The 19,928-nt window shown below is 36.9% G+C and overlaps 1 long non-coding RNA gene across 5 annotated transcripts in view; it reads right to left on the reverse strand.

Annotated features, from left to right (window-relative positions):
* Positions 1 to 364: 364 nt before the first annotated feature.
* LOC121896879 overlaps positions 365 to 19,928 on the reverse strand; it is a 99,525-nt gene continuing 79,961 nt past the window's right edge. The window contains exons 6-9 of one of the 5 annotated variants that reach the window (XR_006096131.1): positions 3,533 to 3,822; positions 3,369 to 3,433; positions 3,024 to 3,069; positions 365 to 1,871 (exon numbers count right to left, since the gene is read on the reverse strand). This is a non-coding gene — a long non-coding RNA (uncharacterized LOC121896879). Of the gene's footprint in view, positions 1,872 to 3,023; positions 3,070 to 3,368; positions 3,823 to 19,928 lie in introns of all 5 variants that reach the window. The other 4 variants (XR_006096133.1, XR_006096130.1, XR_006096132.1 and 1 more) reach the window with 4 other exon arrangements.

Genomic DNA, 19,928 nt, shown 5'->3' on the forward strand with positions numbered 1-19,928 from the left:
GGAGAAGAAGCTGTTTCTGTGAAAATTTTGCTCTTAGGTGGTTTGATTTAACTTCACCCACTGTGGTTAACTGTCTGATCATGATGATTGAGTCACTTAAAGTGGCATCCAGTGACATTCATAAAGCCGTGTTAAGAGAGCAAACAGCAGGGAACAGTCAAACAAGAAATTAAGCAGTCAATGTAATGAAAGCTACAGGGGGGATAATAAATAATAGTCATAATTATCACAGTCTTTCTCACTATTACTGTATTAACTAAAATGTGCAAAATCACATGATAAAGTTAAATTGATGTTTTCTCCATTAAATCTGATGTTTTAAATTGTATATTTTTTTTATTAAGACACAAAAACTGAACTATAATATCACTATGGGCATTTATTGTGAACACAATTATATCAAGAGACGATAAATTACATTAATGAATTATCACCTATAGTCCTAATTGAACATTAATAGGTAAACACACACAAAAAAATCCAATTTGCAACATTGTTGGCGATCATATCTACAGACAATATCCCCACCTGCAATTCAATTATTGGGAGCTAAAGATGATGAAAAATGCTGTCAAAATGTTCAGACTGAGGTTGATTCAGAAAGTGATCAAACCTGAGTTTTTTGAAACGGATGAATCTGACGTCCAAACTGCCACGCTTTCCTAAAATGAGCATCAGCGGGGATTAATATGCATTAATTAAATTGACTCTGTTTCCTTTAATGAGAGGGAAAGGATTTGATGTTAATGCTGTTGATCTCACGGAGGCTTCAATCCACCTAATTAACCAGTATTTCTGCAACACACTAAAATAATCAATAAAAAAAAGATATTTCATCACTGCTATGGATCGTCTGCTCAGATATTCAGATAATTAAAACACATCGCATGCTAGCTCACCTCACCAATGACAGAAATAGGCTTTTCAGTTTGGAAACATGTTTCCTTTTTTTTTTTTTGTGGTGGAATAATTAAAAAATGCCTGTTTTATCTCAGCTTTTAGTCATAGTGTGGCAGCACTCACTGTTGCATCTGTGTGTTGTGCAGAGATAGAGCGTCTGTGGAGGGCCAGAGAGCAGACTCCAGAGATCCATCCATCTCAATCTGAGGCTACAGCTGACACCTTACAAAGAGGTACAATTAATAAGGGCATTATCCAGCGGTAGGCAACAATAGAGTCCTAACGCAGAGACACCAACCTCGGGAGGCCCGGAGAGGAGAAAAAGGGAGCGTGTGTGTTTATAGGTGGGGGAAGGGTGAGCCAAAGTGCTTCAAAATGGGATGCATTACAACCAATGTCTTCAGAACATGAATTACAATCTATTATAACCGAGCCTTATGATAGATGGAAGCAGCTGCTTTGTGTGCTAAATAGGTCACTTCCAGCAACTCGTCCTGCACTCTTTAGGCTATAATTTTTAAAGTTTTCCATCTTAAATCTCCAAAAAAATAAATAAAATTCTGAATTCATACAATACTTCACATTTCAAGATTTTATAAACTTCCTTCAGCTTTGGTGATGGCAAATTTAAGGTTTGAAGAGCTGATTGAAAGAATATTTAAGAAAGCATCAAAAAAAAAAAAAAAAGAAACTCATTGCTGTTTGTTTGACAGTCATTCAGTTTATGGAGGCATTATCGGCAGGAAATCTGAGATATCAAACACAGCATAACTCATAATGGAGCTCTCATGAAAGTGTCCTATTAGTGCAGGTTGAGTGCAGCACTATGGTTCACAGGGGAGAGGGCGGAGACACCGCTGCACTGACATTTACAGCAATCCAGGAGTTGTTTGTGGTCACTGGACTGGAGACAAACGCTGAACCCAAAGGTTAGAGGTCGAGGCTAAATTTCATCCGCAGTGGAGGTCCCTCTGTTGGAAAAGACAAACAGAGAGAGCAGCTGAGGTGTGAAGTGTTCCTGCTGTCGGGGAAATCAATCAATCGTCATGTATAAACACAACCCAGACCAAAGGAATACAGAGCAAAAATAAATGTTGGTATAAAGTTGGAAAAGGAACAATAAGCACAAACAAATAGAGATCAATATGAGATGAAGTGACACCTGAAACAATACTCTGGGAATGTATTCTTAAATAATGACCTCTAATCACTTCTGCGTCTGTTCCAGTTTTTATACGGAGTCAAGAGTCCTCCACAGTGATCGTTTTATATTTTCCTGCTCGTTCCGTGGGGGAAAGGATGAGCTTGGTTATGGATTAACGCTGTGATCAATAACAAGATAGGAGTCCGGCTCTCTAAGCTGAGGAAAATTAATTCGAAATGCAGTCAAACTCTTATCGACCCAGAGCCAGGGGTTGCTTTCATTGCAGGTAGTTGATAATCCACCAATATTGTGATGAGCAGCTAATCTCTCATTTTAAATATGACCTCCACTGCTCATAATAAAAGTTAAGGCTGGCCGTCCATTTGTTGCCCATATAGCAGGGTCTCTCTGTCAGCAGCAAGGTTTTGTGATCTATCCATATGCTTTGAGTGCTAATCTTCCCTGCAGAGTTTGAGTCAATTAAACAACTTAAATATCTTGATCAGTGGTTGCTCTGAACGCTGTGAAACCCTCGCTGAACTTTCATGTGATGTGTGTATGAAAAAATCTTATTTTGTATCATATGTTTGTTCTGTTTCACATAATTTGAAACATGATTTGGTACCTTAAACAAGAACATGTCATATAGGAATGGCAGTGCAAAAAAAGCATGATGGCGTTAACTTTTGCACTCAGTTTATGTAGCTAATATAAGAATAATGCCAAGAATAACATTATAGTGACCAAATTAAGGGTTTGCTGAACATTCAAGATCACCAATTTGAAATATTTTCACATTTATTTACAAAATACTTCCATCGTCTTGGAGAATGATTAGCAGATTATACAAGCCTAAATATGTTCTTTACAAAATCATATTATTTGAACTATTCTACACTAAAGCCTTTTAATTCCACTGGGTCAATTATCCTCCAATCAACCAATCAAACGTTCGGCCGTGACACGAGGCAGAACTTACTGTATGATGTGTCTTGGTCACCTCCAGCCAAACATTATACACAAACCTTAATCATTGGAGCGCAGAGGGAAAAACAGTGTTACGCAAGTTTAAATCAGAAGCAAAACAAAGCAGGTTAATTGATGATCAACACAGTCTGACTTTAATGAGGCCCCTGTTGCCCACGGCCAGGCCCAGTTCAGTATACAGGACTTTCTCCTGACTGCTCCCGCTTTCTTTGATCTTGTTTGCTTTTTCCACTGCTGGGACTGTCATTGTTGGTTTTAATTACTTCACCACCAAATGGTACAGATGAAAGATAGGTGTCTGTAATTAATAAAATTTCCATAAATTTGAATCACTAACCAGTCTCATTAGCTTGTGCCTTTTGTCTTGACTGAAGTTCTCATGTCATCTTTCTCCAACTCTGACTATACAGAATAATATTACTTAGGGCAGGAAATCACTTGATATGCACCATATTTTCTGATAATCAAATTTCACTGTAGGTAATTAAATGCAGCACATACTGTAGTCCTACTCCAATGATTGAGGTCAACCTGAAGAAAATGCCAATTGTTGTATTAAACCATTATAAAACTCTTTTCAATTAGTCGTTTCAGAGGAACACTTCGCAGCACCGGGCCATGTCGATTTTATTCAAGCTCAAATAAGTAATCAAATTGTTGAAGAACTCATCTTTGATCATGTGTAATCAGGATCAGGGCTGTGCGGTACATCTCTGGGCCACAAACTAAATGAGTTGCAGTGCTGCTGGCACTTGCTGGTTTGGATGGTAGTCAGCTTGGCAGTAAGAGAGCTGTGGTGTATTCACATGACAAAAAAAGGACAGTTACACAGAGGGGCATTTCTAGGAGAAAACACCTGTTGTTTTGATGACTTCAAATATGTTTGCATTGGAAAGTGTGGACTTTTTTCATTTCATCCTGACTGTTGAAATATGGATTTTTTTTTTCAATTTTAAAAGGCAAATATAACAATCTATCTAAAAAAAAATGTTTTAAATATATATGAGTTTCCAGCAAAAGTCATACATATTTTTTAAGACTTTAAAGGCTCACTGCAATAAAAATGTGCTTTTTATTCAGTCATTTGATCATATTAATAATTCAACACATTACACCATAAAAAAAACACTATTTTAAATATAATAAAGACATCCTTCCATCAACATTGTAATTTTTTCTCTGTTTACCTACAGAGTAAAATGAAGCCATTCTCAATTATAGTAGACCAGGTCAGACACAGGAAAGCAAGTCTTTGTTGCTTTGTGACAGGGCTCTATAATCTTGTGGGGAACAGCCTATCATTACCAGGCAGTGTGGTAATAGACTGACATGGATGCTATGGGGAGCAATTGATTCCACACATCAATCAGTAGGGAAACTCATCTGAACGATTGCAGAGAAGTGGCTTGTTTGTCCTCAACATCACAATAAATGCTAACACGGAAGCAGCCACAATACCTGCAGCTGAATGAAGGGGTAGTTACCCATCATAAGAAATTCATTAGTCTACTCTTACTTTGCCCGTAGCTTCCTTCTGATATTTTCAAATATTTTTAATACCTGCACATGTGTACTGATGTTATACAGCTGAGATGAAATGGTGCCTCTCCGCAGCAGAGTTTAAATTCAGTACATTAATCTGTCCTATCAACAATATTTTTCAAACACTAATGTTTGATTTTTTTTAAATTAATAATGTCAATATTAAGGGAAAAATGAAGTATCAAAGAGCATGAATTTATTTCTTAATATTTAGTTTTTTATTTTGAGTGTATAAATGTTCAGTAATCCACAGTTTTCTTTATGGATTTCTGAAGGTTTCGTTTTTTTTTATTCCCAAGAAAACACACAAAGCAGCATTGCTTTCTTCCATCAACATTTCTCTGCTACGTCTTTATCCGAGGACATCTGTGCCAGTTAATATAAAAGCTGCAGCTGGATGCAGAGAATATACTATCTTCCACTCTAAAAGGGAAGGGTCCCACCTGATTAAGAAGGGCAGGGGAAAGACTTTGGCAGGCCAATGGGAGAGGTCAAGGATAGACCAGCCAGTTTCACTCCCCCACCACATCATTTTTGTATGACAGCACCACCCTAAGGTTGAAGTTCACTGAGACTTTTCATGAACAGAGCGCTTAACGTCAAACACAAGATTAAAGCGGGGGTGTCGCATCTTGGCAGGACCAAATGAAAATATCAACTGCTAAGCCCCCCTCTGAAAAGCCAGGGGACAGGTATCTAATATTAGAGAGTAAGCCTAGTTAGCAAAGGCAGCCTGCTACTTTCCACGTTCTCAGTGGTGGTCAAAAGGCCAGGCTGGCTTTGGAATTGCTTTATTGGTGAAATATATTACAGTAGAAGCCTGCAGAACCACCTTATTAAGAAGGCAGAGAAGAGATGCCCTCATGACATACAGCAGGAACTGAGGACATTTCCATATTACTGAATAAAATACAATTTTAGATTCTATTTTATTTGCAGCGCATCAAAAGTCATGTCAATTAAATTTTTACATGAACAAACATTTACTCTAGAGTTAATTACTTAGAAATAAGAAAGAAAATTGTCAAAAGATTATTTAATTATAATGAAGTAAAATATGGCAAGTAAAAAGAAATAATGAATAACAATGAATTAAAGCATGCTGTTATTACATATTTCTGTACCAAAAACATTTTAAAATTACAACTATTATATATTATAAAGGAAACAATGTTTATTCAAACCACAGTCAAAGTGAACCTTACTTTTTTTTTAAAAAATGCACTTCAACTGACTCAAAGGAGGAAGCCAGAGCTCAAATATTTCAGATTTGAGGGAAGACGTTTTAGAGAGAAGCCATTTTGTAGTTAGTATACAAATGACTTGTTTTCTTCCCTCGCAGTGTAGCAACAGAAACTGGTGCTTCAGCTCTTTAAGTGGCTTGGAAGCATAAAAGAGGCTTATCTGCCCCTCATTTCTTCAGCCACATAATCAGATGACCTGAGGAGAGCTAAAGAGAAACAAAGACAGTCAACATTTACTACACTATACTATCTATCTATCTATCTATCTATCTATCTATCTATCTGTCTATCTGTCTGTCTATCTATCTATCACAGTTGAATCCATGGTAAACCAGGGTAATTTTCTTCACGTCAGGCAGTTTAACTGTGAATTTATATTTGACTTAAAAGGAGACAAATCGTTGCAAAGAAATACAACTGGAAGTAACAGAATTCACCCCCTCCCTCACATTTTAAATAATAAGAGGCAAAGTTCGTGACCTGAGTTCACCAAACTTGGAGTGCAGACATAAATTAATACACAGGAGTCTGACCACATGGTAACTTTGGGAGTATAATGGTTGTAACGTATGGAATTTATTTCTGCAGGTTTCTTTCTCTTATTAATTGATTCTACTTCAATGTTTCACATAAAAAAGGGGAAGTTTCTTTTCTCAGAGCAGATTATTTTTGTAGGTTGTGAATTTATTTTAAAATTGATTTAAAACATGTAAATCTTTGAGTTAAAGAGAATAAAATATTTTTTAAGGAAATTTTGAAAAATATCCCTCACACTACTCTTTCTTTTTGGTTTGACATTGTAGGTAAATAAATGGCTTAAATATATTTTTCCATATGATCCTTGGCAATGCCTAGTTTTTCCTGTAACATAGCACTATTTATAATCAGAAACTCTAGTAAGACATGAAGCTGATCTCGAAGGCTTTTCTATAATCCCTCCCCTGGAAGTGGTCTTTACTGGAAGGCTAGTTTGTGATGGACTCACCCAGTAGCACAATGTTGCATTGGGATACAGCATTCAGCTTAAGCCAACTTATCAACTACATTCAAAGCACATCCATTGAGCTATGTGGGGAGACTTTTTGCAGATCTATTAAAAATACTCTTATCTGTATTTAGCATATGCTGTGTATGTCAGTGCTGGCAGCTTTAGACGGATTTACACTCAAAACACCTCAAGCTATTCTTGAGCTGAAACTCCTGATAACATTCTGAAACTTCTGCAGACAAGCAGGTTTTACAAATAGATAAATTCATTCAACATATTCTTATATCATTTTATTTACTTATTGTCATTTTTTTGGTGCACACTGCCTGTTTTTAAATACCATTTTTTCTGCAGGGTTTGGTTTTTTTTTCCTTTTAGAAATAATTTTGCTTTCTACCTGCATATAAATAAAGGCAGATTTAAATATTTAGTAGAAGGAGTTCATTTGTTGCTTTACTGCAGAGAATGAAAAGTCACAATGAAAAGATGAGCCATCTAACAGTGTTGCCACAACATGCAAGATCATTTGTAAGGTCACATTTTTTAACAGTTAAAAAAGGGGGAAGTGATAGTTTATTACATTTTTTAAATTTATTTTCTTATATTTTCATTTTGTTTTATAAAGTAAGATTGAAAAAAAAGGATATTTTCCTGGATATAAAACAAATAGTCAAACAAAAAGCTCGCTATAAAAGATTTGTTGTTGCCAGTTAACGAGAACTTTTGGAATCCAGCAGCAAATAATGTGGAAATAATCCACGCATGAGGCTTTCAGCGCGTTTCAGTGGGAAGTCCTTCAGAGAAAACGCTGGGGCTGCAGAATAACTCACAGTCTCTCTTTCAGCTTTCTGTCCTCACAGCAGACGAGCTCTATTTGTTCTCCAGAGTAATTAGACTGAGGCAAGCTCATATTTATTTTAACTAAAATGCAATTAAAGCAAAGTTGGCTAAAATTTGAAAAACATACACATTAATTCTCATGTTTTATGAGGCATCATGCTGCAAAAAAATCCAAAAGAGATATTTATTCACAACACACTCATGACATTACTTTAATAAAAAAATATATTTGAATAGGATATTTGTTGTTCTGAAATTTGTCACATTTAAAATACTTATCTATCTATATTTTTTTCAATTGCAAGCAAACCTTTATTTAACTCTGCTCTCTAGGCTGTAGAGGTTTGGCCTTTGAAGCGATTGAGAAAGAGCACCGTTATTCATGCTGCATTCAATGCTGAGAACTGAGACTCCAAAAACAGCAGTATCCTCTCATACCTGTTGAGAACACTTTCATCCTTAATGGGCTCATTAGCCACATTGTTAATTGAGTGCTATTCAGGCCAACATCAAAGCTAATAATAATTGTTTACTTACTTACTCACTTCTCCAAAATAGACCCAACAGTAGCATAATGCCGCTCTCTTGGAAGGTATATATGTTTACAAAAAGGGACTTATATTTCCACATGAAACATAAAGCACAAAAAAAACACTAAAAGTCTCACTTGAGAAATAAAAAACTCACAGTTCTGCTTGAACTGAGGGTCTGAAGAACTGCATTGCTGCAATTTGGTTTGATGAAAAACTTCTCTCTCTTTAAAAAAGTAATTAAAAAACCCAATAAATTTGAAAATCACAGCTCATTTTTGTGCTCCAAACTTGGACAGTTTTATAACTAACATTTTAAATACCTTGAAATTAAAATTTTGTTACCTTATAAAATGAAATAAAACAAGTATGGATTATGTTAATTTTCAAAAAGGGCAGATACGCTTTAAAAGTAATAAAGTAAGTTTTTGCATATGTGCAATGACACATAATAATGATAATAATGATAACAATAATAATAATAATAATAATGATAATAATAATAATGATGATAATAATAACTGAAAGGTACACAGCTAAAAACATTTATATTTATATGTAAGGACATATGTTTTATTTTCTGATTCCTTGTCCTGTAAGTTTTCTCCTCCCACACGCTGCTGCCATATTAGTGGATAATGGGATCCGAAAATGGAGGCTAACTCATTGGAATTAAATTTATCAGCATGTGCTCAGAGGTAATAAGCTGTCAGTTATAAAATGAAGATTTGTATTTAGATATATGATAGGAAGAAAAATGAATAGGCAAAATAAATGAAGCTGCTTTACAACTAAATTACTTATTTGGAGCCAACAGACCACGAAGAGAATCATGATGATGACAATGATTATTGCAGATAATATTTTCCCTATGGAGGTGAAGATAGCAAATATGAAATAATTATGTAACACAGGCCCACAAAGAGTTAACAGGAGGGAATATTTGCAGAAATGTTTTGATAGAAGGGACCAAAACCTTCAGGCATTATCAAACATTATAATGTAGGAAATCTAATTAGGACTGAGGGGGGATGTTTCTCCAAGATGTGCTGATCAAAACCAGACTCTATAAACTGCTCAGACTGACGCGGGCTACATTGTTGTTTATATACAGGCATATCATAAACCACAAACATCTCTACTAATTTTAACCATCGTGACAAACAAGTCCTCGCAGTGCTAATTACATAATATTGTGCAAATAAAACTAAGTATAAAAACTTAAACTTACAAGTTTTGTTTACAATCAGCTGTCTAAACCGCTCTCGCTTTAAATACAACACAGTGGGGAAGCTGAATATCCATTTCAAACTGAAATTTTCATCATAGCAGGATTTCTATTTTTAAAAGGCTGAGCTGATGAAAGCTGGTCTAAGTTACACCCAAGCTTGGGGGCTAAGGCAGCTGAATTTCAATTGATTAGGTACCCATGCATGATGAAAGTTTTTATAAATGACACCATAGTCAAAACATTTCAAAGGAAACAATCCCTGCTGTATGCCAGGATACTGCAAATGTGCCAGAAACCACATGAGAGAAGTACAGTAGATGAGAGGAATGTGAATACAACTGGGTAAAACACATTCAATCTAACAATAAATGACAGTAACTGTCTTATTATTTCTTATTTTCCTCTGGTTCCCCAATAACCAATTTGTAATTTGTGTAATATGTCATTTTGTAATTTACATGCGACTTGACAGCTGCGAATTGTTGTTATTTACCTGTTTTGTGTACTGATGAAACAATTTCTGCATGAACAAAGACTTGTAGAGGACAACAACTATGCTTGAGATTTATACTGATGAAATACAGCAAGTTTTTTTTTTTATTATTTATTCTATAAAAATTAAGCTATAGAATTGAAAGAGTTTACTATTTTGACAACTGCAAACCTTTTTACGGGTAACAACAGTGCACAATTGATATCAACGGAAAGCTGCTGTAGGTTTTAATATATATCACTTATTGAGAGAGAGATGATAGATATGTTCTTTCATCTGAGCAGCTTGGTGTAAACAAGCAAAGAAAGGTGTATTAAAAATGCTGTGTCTACAGGGCTCATGTCTGATGCCTGTCAAATCATTAAAAAGGAGAGGTAGTGTTATCAAATGCTTGGGATCAGCAATAGTGGTGGCACATGACTGAGATGAGGTATGTCTTCCATGGGGGCAACTTGAGGGCCTTTTGTGAATTTATAGAGTGAGATAAAATCAGCTTCATATTTCTCCACGAAATCGGCTGATGAAAGCAGCCTGCGAGAGAATTACATGGCAAGAGTTTTGTCACCAGACCCATAGGCTTTATAGGCTGGGAATTGAAAAGGTAATGAGAAAAGCCATGCTGCAGGTTGGCTGTGTTTAATAAGTCATCATGCCTCTATCTATTGTTAGTCGCACAGACCCCACCAAGATTGTGTTTTCACCATGCTTAATACTCTGCAGCTAGCAGGCATTTCAATGGATATAATATATCCAGCACAGCAGCAGGCTAGCAGCTTATAGCACAGACACCATTACACAGAGTCGTGTGATAACAGTGAACAAAGAACAAAGTCTAAAAAATGAGACTGTTCTCCAGTTGCCTCTCTTCTTGAAGAATATGTGATTGCAATTAAGATAGATGGCTTTACCCAAAAAAAAAAAAAAAAAAAAAAGAAGACATTTCTGGGACATGGTAATTATGTGAAGAACTTACAAGTAAAATTCTCCCTCCATGCACAATACACGGTATAAGTATGTGTCTGTGCATGTGCGCAAACACACAGCATTCAGGCAGCAGTCGACAGCAAGATAAAGAGTGACGTAAACGCTGCAGTCCAGAGCAAGCTGAGGAGGGTGATACTTAGCAGTTGTATTTTTCTCCTTTTTTAAAAATTGGTTCATCTCATAACTCGTCAAACAGATTCCCGCCATCCCAGTGATCCCTTTATTCTTCTCACAGATTTTATGTCTCTGAGTAAACTCAGCACATAGGCAAAAAAAAAAAAAAAAAAAAAAAAAAAAAGCCTGAAGGAAAATGAATTTAAATGTGAGCTGATGATGAATGGTTGAACTGATTTTCTGGCAAGAATTAAAGCTTTGTAACGACACTTGACACACATTTGATGAAAGGGGGAGGAAAACTAAAAAAAAAAAAAAAAAAAGAAAAAAGAAAAAAGAAAAGACTACTTTTTACAGTTTGTGTAATTACTGTATGACACATATAATGGGCCATATTTCCCATTTTGACAGCACACTCTAGAGCCATCTTTTGTCTTTATGTCATTGCCTCTGGCTATGCATGAAAACAACACTATTACTACATTCAAACGTGGCCAGGCTGTTTGTAGTACAGTTGTACACTTCCATCTACTGACATGAGCAGACCTGTTTTAAAAGACAGGCTTGTCACATACTCTGATCAACAAGAGCCAGTCAGGGATTTCTGAAGCGTGTGGAGTTTTTAACATGGAAATTGGCTTTGAACCCCATCTGCACAGGTCGGCACATCTTTGGGCAAAGCTCTGCTACTGCTGACAGGGAAAATGAACCATCAATTCCTTATAATGTGGCCTAATTATTATGCTACTTACCCCCCACAAATTCAAACTTAGTGAATTTCTGCACCCTAAGAAATTTGTAAACTCGCAGATAGTGAAGGCCTAATATCTTCTTCTTTTTTTTCTCCAAATAGCATTCAAGTAGCAGCACCATCAACACAACACATTCCAAAGTAAGATAAACCTAGCATCATTTCAACATGTAAAAACCATCATATCCATCTGATAATAATCCTCTAAATCTCAGATCAAACATTTGTGTTGAACAAGGTCATATAAATCTTTAAAAGAATGAAAGTAAATGACAAATAAGTTAAAAACTTTGGAGGACTTAGACTATATTGATCTGGTGGGTCACTTATAATCACAATCTGAGTACTACTTTTATGTTTAACGAAACATATTGGCACCATAAAATGATTCAAATAATATATCCTACCTGTGTAGAAATGTTGATTTCACCAAAGTATCAGAGCGCAAAAAAACAAAACAAAATAAAGCAAAACAAACTAAAAAAAAAATAAACCAAAAATATAGATTTATAGATAATACCTTTAACTTCACAAGTGAAATTGGACACTGACTGTGACACAAGATACAAACCAGAGCAAAGTTTGAATGTGTGAAGTGTGTTCAGCAACTTCGGGAAGGGATCTGTCAACGTCCAATCTGGGATGTCTTTATTTGACACGATTGGTTTTGTTAGGTTTCTTGAGCCAGTCCAGCCCGCTGGTGTCCCTTTCACCCCTAAAAGCAGCTGGGCCCTGACCCTGCAGCTCTGGCCCTTAAAGCTGAGCTCCTTTCAGGCCAAGCGTATAGGGAACCTCCCTGTTCCCTCCCACCACCAACATCCCATTCAGCTGCAGAGATAACTTTATTCATCTTGTGCATCATTGTATCCAGTTGAATGCAGAAACTATGCCGACACTCGAGTGAATTGAGCTAGCGTGCGTGCATGTGTTAAGGACAGGAAAGACGGGGAGGTGTTATGTCTTAATTTCTTCATTTTGACAGAAAACGCATGCATGGGTTCACTTTGAAAAACCACCTTCAGCCTTTTCATTTCAGTATGAGTGCTACCTGAAGTATCTAATTTGAGGAAGACGGCGTCGTGATTACATGTTGGGGCTTAAAATATGTTATCATGCCAGAGAGATTCAATACATTTAGACAATTACACCAACGTCTGCAGATGACTCTGTGTACTGGAGTTAATTTACAAAACTGCTAAAGAGCTTTTTTCCCCCCTTTATCCAATTTGGTAAACTCTGCACTCCTATTTCTGATTTAGCGATGGGCAGCTGGCAGGGACAGTTGAGCTTATTTTCACCTGCCTAACACCAAAACAGCACTAGGACCACCCTGCTCTTCTCTCATCATTCATATTCAAGCCAGGGCCTCTTGACAAGTCTGCTGATCTCACTCAATGTTTTGTGATTTGGACAATACGTTTTCACTGTGTGGGCAAAAATGCTGAGGCCATCACACTCCTTGAGGCCAGTCTTGTGAGACTCAACTGAGGCAGAATCCCTGAATTATTCCTCCTCTGCGAGAGTTATGCTTGTCAGTGCATCCGCTTGAACCAAGTCAAGTCTGAGGATGCAGTCAAAGTGAAAGTGTGGGATCCTGTGTTTCTATGCTAATATGACATCACTGTTTTATATGAATCTACAGGAAAAGTACTTTAAATGTACTTTTAAAAAAATCCAATACAATTCAAACTTTAATTTACTCATTGTCGCACTCCTGAGTTTTGTTGCTTACAATATTTATAACTTTGAAATCTAATGTTACCCTGCAGCTACTTACTTTTTTATTTTGAATATAAGATCAGCAATAATGTCAAGAAATAGAAAATACACTATAAAAATGTACATGACAATATTCCTTATATTGAAAGGTTCTATTGGGTGTTGCAATAATATGGTAGCAGTGCTGAAATAATGTAAAACAACATCCATTTGATTTAACACTAGTGGATACAAGACAGAGTCCTTCAACTGTGCTTAAATTGCTTAAATGTGTATTTTAATTCAATTTTAACTCAACAAACCTATAGAAACATATAGAAAGCTTGAGCCATGACTTATATAAATACAAAAAACATCTGTCCCAAACTTTAACTTCCCCTCACCACTTTTATAATACCATTTGGTTTTCTGCTACATGAAGCGTAATGACACTTAAAAATATGATTCTTCATTAAGAGTGTGAATATTTGTGATGTAGCCATTGGTAAAAATCCTTTTTGGGGATTTCGATATCTAAAAGAGAGAGAGGTTTATACATTAGCGCTGTAGTTGCAAAACACTGTTGATATTCAAATGATTATTGTGCAAAATCTGGGATAAGCTTCTGTGTGAGAGCTCTTCTAAGTGCCTACAACTATTGCTAATTCCCCTCACCATTGTGGGCCGAACAAAGGCCTTAATCCCATTTCACTTTTGCAGAAGGCTGGGGCTATTTTCCCTCTCATAAACCAACAACACTCCCCCTAGCCAGAGCTGAGAGGTTCTGAGAAAGGGGCCAGTGTGTGTATACTTCAAGGCTTTTTTGTCCAACTTGGCTAGTGCTCTGCATAAACTTTTAAGTGGTCCCAGTAGGCCTCAAACACCTTTTGGCAGAAAAAATAAGCTACCACAAACTGTAAAAAGGAAACCAAACACTCTCTTAACCTGGACAATACAAAAGAAAATATATGAAGTCTTTTATAACTCAGATTGGGTCTGGACTGCAAAGAGTTAACATGTTTTTTTCATGCACTAGTAAAGGAACTTTCATTCTTCTGAAAGCAGCTCTCTCTCTCTCTGCATTTTAAACCCTTTAATACATTATTTATAACACGGTGGTCCACTATCAAAGCAAGTGAAGTAGGACAGGATTCAGTTCTTGTACTTTGTAGTTTAGCTTTAGCTTGCTGCGGAAAATAAAACCACTACTCTGACTTTGACATAATATTTTCCTTTGTTATTGAATCCACTTCATCCCTCAAATGTATGGTTTAATTAAAGCAGTTTCAGGGATTTTGCTCATTCAATTATATGACGTAGTCCTCACTGCAATGTTAATATTGTCAAGAAATACAATCACTTTTCCTATTACTGTCATTTCATTTCGTCTATAGATTATTTAATCTCATTATTGAATTTTGTTTTTAATAAAATAAATCCCTTAAGGATAAATAATAAACATCAAGCATATAAAGATGGCCTTTAAAAGTGATATTTTTCCAACTCAGTTCAATTTTGTAAATAACAACAGGAACAGAGTATGTTCAGTAGGAGTTCTTGAGTGTGTACGGAAATCATACAGCACCCTGGAAGAAAGAGCAACACCACAAGCCCAGTTGTTCAGTAAGTAAGTGATGGCTTTATTCAGTTGCTGTGTCATGCGGTGCATGTGAACCAGCATGCAGACCAGCATGTGGCCTGTGTTGGCTCATGTTAGGTGTGTAGTTAGAGGGTGTACTTGCACTTAAAAAGGAGGGGCACGGCAAATACAAATCAGCCAGGCATTTTCTTCGACAGCCAGACAAACCTTCCTCCTTTAATCTTAATCAATTAGACACCCATGAAGTGCAAACAAATCACAAACCCGTCAGTGTACACAATACAGTGTAAAGAATTCCCAAATTACATGCAGTGTAGACAAGCTGCACCCCTTCCTACAAAGCTGCTGGGTTGAGTCCTCTAAAAAGCCAGATCATATTTGTGCCATTGACTTACAGTGTAATAAAGAGGATGTCTTTGCTAAGATGTCCACTGGAATCCAGAACTGTTAGCTTAATATCCACTGGGATCCACTGAGGTGAGTGTAGCCTTTCACATACAATACTCAGTCCTGGAAAGTGATACGTCTTTGCTTGATGTTAATGGTTTGTAAAGTCCCAAGATAGCAAAATTTATCTCTGACTAACCTGGCCTAATGATATTTCTCTCGCTCAAGTTGACAGAGAGAAAAGCCATGGTTAAAGTATTATTGAATTTTTACACATGCATACATGGAGTCATGTATCAAATTCCACCAACTCTTATCTACACACAAGACCACCTGAGGCTTTTTTAGGGGGATGGTGTTGGGGGTGGGGGTTACTTTCTTCACCTGCTCCCAAGTTACAGAAACAACAAAGTACTAGTGTACAATAAAGAAAATGTTACTGATCATCTCATTAACGATTTGTTTACAATTACATGTACTACCATCGTACCTTGAATGGTTTAAATCATTTTGGTGATCTGGCGAGTATTTAAAGAATGAAAAGAGAAAGGATGCTGGCAACACAGTACTGTAACTAAGCACATTAAAATCTACAGTATATTTAGTTTCTCTCAATTGCCACAGCATTGTTATTGCTGTATATAGGAAATAATACTACTTTAAAAACCCACGGTCCACATATTACTGTAGATTATGATTAAAAAACAAATTTTAATGGTCCAGTGTGGACCATCTCGGATGGCATCTAGCGGATCAGACTTGGCAGAAATGGAATATAATGTTCATAAGTATATTTTAATTAGTGTATAAATACCTGAAAATAAGAATTGTTGTGTTTTTGTTACCTTAGAATGAGGCCTTTATAACTACATAGGGAGAAGGGTCCTCTTCCATAGAGGCCGCCATGTTGCACTGCCATGTGTCTACAGTAGCTCAGAATGGGCAAACCAAACACTGGCTCTAGAGAGGGCCTTTCACATTTTTCGCAAGTTTCACGGCCAATGTAGGTTCTCCTACATGCTCACAAGGGGAGGGTGAGGTGCAATTTGGACATGTGATACGTTTAATATTAATAAACTTTGAATCAACCAGTGATCGGCGAGCCGCTCTGCTCTGTGCAGGAGCAGGGTGGAGCTTCAGGGCTCCACCAACTGACTCCAGCATGTCAGGGAGAGACTAGAAACGAGGCGTGACACATGTTAGAGAAAAGAGAAAAGTAGACAGTGAAAACAGAGCATTTAATCAAGAATGGACATGTCTTACCCCTTGTCTAGACAGAAAGTGTAACGTTAGCAGCACATTTAGCAGATCAGCAGCAGCAGCGAGTGACTACACAGTAGGCGTTCAGGTACCTTGTTGAACATAGGTCACCCGCATTTTGGAATCGCACAGAGCCCAATACACAATGACTGTAGTTACATGCGTAAAACATAGCAAATACTTCCTTGGGCAGTTCAGAACCAGTTTGTCTCATATGCTCCGAGACCATGGAGATTCTGAAGCGCCACTACAGACAAAGCACAAATCTTTGGAGCAAACATACTCACTCAAATCCAAACTGAAGACACAGAAAATAAACGATCTAAGAGCCCAACATGATCAATCCACTTTATTTTAGGATTCACATTATTTTACTTAAAATGAGAAAAGGAACTTTTATTTACTAATAGAATACTTATTATTTATAACATCTTGTTTATAATTGAAAGTTAGTTTCTTTCATGTTGTTGGTGTATCATTCACACCTCACATTAACTGTATTATTTTTTCTATGCATTGAAGTAGCGGCTGGAGGCCAAACAATCGGCCTGTTCCGAACACATTTAGAACAAGCACTGCACTTGTACTGTCTAATGTCGCAAAATCAAACCCAACAAAAGCAAACTCATTTATCTGGTTTTGAACGTAGTAATCACAGAATCCACTCAGATATTCAGAAACACTGTAGACACTTATTTTGGTTTTTGTGCTTTGCTTTGCAGTTGGCTACTGCAGATAATCTTCTGGTTACAAATTTATAGTTTTTCATCAATAAGGAATATTTTCAGAGTATTAAAGTGCATTTTTGGCACCTGTCCTAGAAGTTGAAAATTAGAAAATATAGTCCTTAATGTCTATTTCTTAGAGAAGCTTATTTTGTTACTCTCCATTATAGCTTTTTGGGAAGATTGACTAGTTTGAGATAAAAGAAATTAAAAAATTACAAATTTGTCTCCAAGAATTTTTCAACTTCACTTTATAAGAGCTCCATCGTTGAGAACATTTTAAACAAATCTGATACAATGTTCTACAACATCGCCAACTTTATTCTCCTCGTGCTTTTACAATATTCGGATGGAAACATAGCTAGACTGTTTGCTACAAGCCTATATAATGTTATCCTTCTCTGGCCAAGTTAGGCAAATCACATGGAGATATTTCTCTGAGGCAACAACCCTGACAGGAGAATTTGAGAGTGGACCAAGATTCCCGTTTCCTGTGCTTTGTTTTTGTCAGCCACAACTTCACTGTTGTCTTCAGGACAATATAGATGGCCATGTGCCTCCTCCAATACACATGGCGTCTTAAGCTGCTTCTTTTCATCTGGAAACTAAGAGTTTTACCAAGAGGAGAAAACACATCCAGAGGTTACCGTCCCAAGACCTCACCGGCATCTGTGCAGCCACGATGACCAACCAGTAGGAGTCACTAGTGTAAAGACATGATCCCTCACCAGCTTCCCAACCAAGGAGGAAGGAGGACAGATGTCTCACTCCGCTACTCTGCTACTGCTGCTGCTGATGGTCACGGAACAGACATTTTCAGTCAATAATTGTAGCTTCCGTTGTCCAACTAGGTAGGTTTTTTATTTGATAAACGTGGGTGCCGATACTTGATAATGAACCAAATGGGTTTTATTTCTATAGAAAAAGCAAAATGACAGTGGGGGTGGTGGACAAGGAATGTAATCGGTGTATGTATACCCGAACACCGTGTATCACCGGTAACACTTTTACACACGTTAACACATATTGCTCAGCAAACGTGTTAACGTTTATATTGTGCTTTGAGAAAATGACCTGTATGTGTCTACATGGCTTAATTTAGGTTATATCATATAAATAATTGACTTTTTTTTCTTGCAGATACCGCAAGAGTGAAATTTCTAAGAGATTAGACAAACCTTGCACATGTCTAATTAGCAAAAATGCCCCAAAGTAAGATACACAAGTAAAAAAAAAGTTGAATAAGTAAATTTCCAGGTCTTTGACAGACAGGACATGCTCATTGTACACCTTACTATATCTTCAAACAAGAGAAGAAGAACTTTGCACACCGCTCTTGTACAGCCTACAGTGACATAGTTACTTGTGATTGGTGGTATAAACCAAGCGGCAACCTCCGGGGCTGTAAAATGAAGCCAATGCGGGAGTGCCAAAAACTGCAGTTCCTTGACTGGCCACTTGAGGCTGGCTCCAAAAGCGAGTCAATCCCCATAGACCCCCATGTTAAAATGCCCAACTTTACAATAGAAATAAACGTGTTTACAGCCTGGTACAAAAAACAGTTTAGGTCTCTATAGCTAATTTCCTGTACGGGGGGTGAAGTTTTTTATAACTCACCCGTTTAAATTTTATTAAACCGTAAAGTTATGCATAATGAAGGACATGGCTGCTTTGAGTGACAGGTCCGCCAGCCGCTAGGTGGCTTGTTTCAGCCATTCAGCCCGCCTCTTTTCCCATTTTTGATTGGTTGGGAGTTAGGCAGCGTCATGCACTGCCAAGATGGTGATGACCGGAGCAGCTCACTTTGAGCTTCAAAACCGCTCTTCAGAAACCAGCTGGTGACGTCACGGTAACTACGTCCATATTTTTATACAGTCTACAGTATAAACCCATTAAAATGCTTTTAACTTGTCAAAGTAGACTGTACACTAGTAGACAGAGCATCTCAACTCTGGCAACTCTAGCAACCAATATCTTGTGTATGTCAACTACATAGTTCTGCATGTGTAAATGCTGATAGTTTAGCACATTATGTGTTCTGTACTCATGAGCAATTAGCACTATTGTAAGAAAGTACTATTGTACGGAAATTTTTTTGAAAAAAGCTCAATTTTAATCAACAGTGAAAGTAATCAATACTTAGCATTATGTCTTGAAACGTATAGGAAGAGAAAGGAAGTAAAGGTATTTCAGAGGTAAGGACAGTGTTTTAATAGCAGCATCTTGTATAGATAACCGTGACGAGATTTTGTGTACTGTTTTAACTTACATTAGTTGATGTTTTATATTAACATAGAATCAAAGGACTACATATAATGTTCAAGTGGTTGCTTCCAGTGACAAAACCACAGAGAATTATCATTCGCAGGTCTACGGTGATTTGTAGCCTTTTGTAGTTCATCATTTTGGTTTTACAAACTTCACATTTACTGTTTGGTTGAGTCTCACAGTTCTCATCAACTCATTTTAGCTTAGATACACCCTCTGAATAAAGTTAGCTACTAGCTGGT

This window comes from Thunnus maccoyii, chromosome 5 (genome assembly GCF_910596095.1).
Source record: "Thunnus maccoyii chromosome 5, fThuMac1.1, whole genome shotgun sequence".
Taxonomy (NCBI): Eukaryota; Metazoa; Chordata; class Actinopteri; order Scombriformes; family Scombridae; genus Thunnus; species Thunnus maccoyii.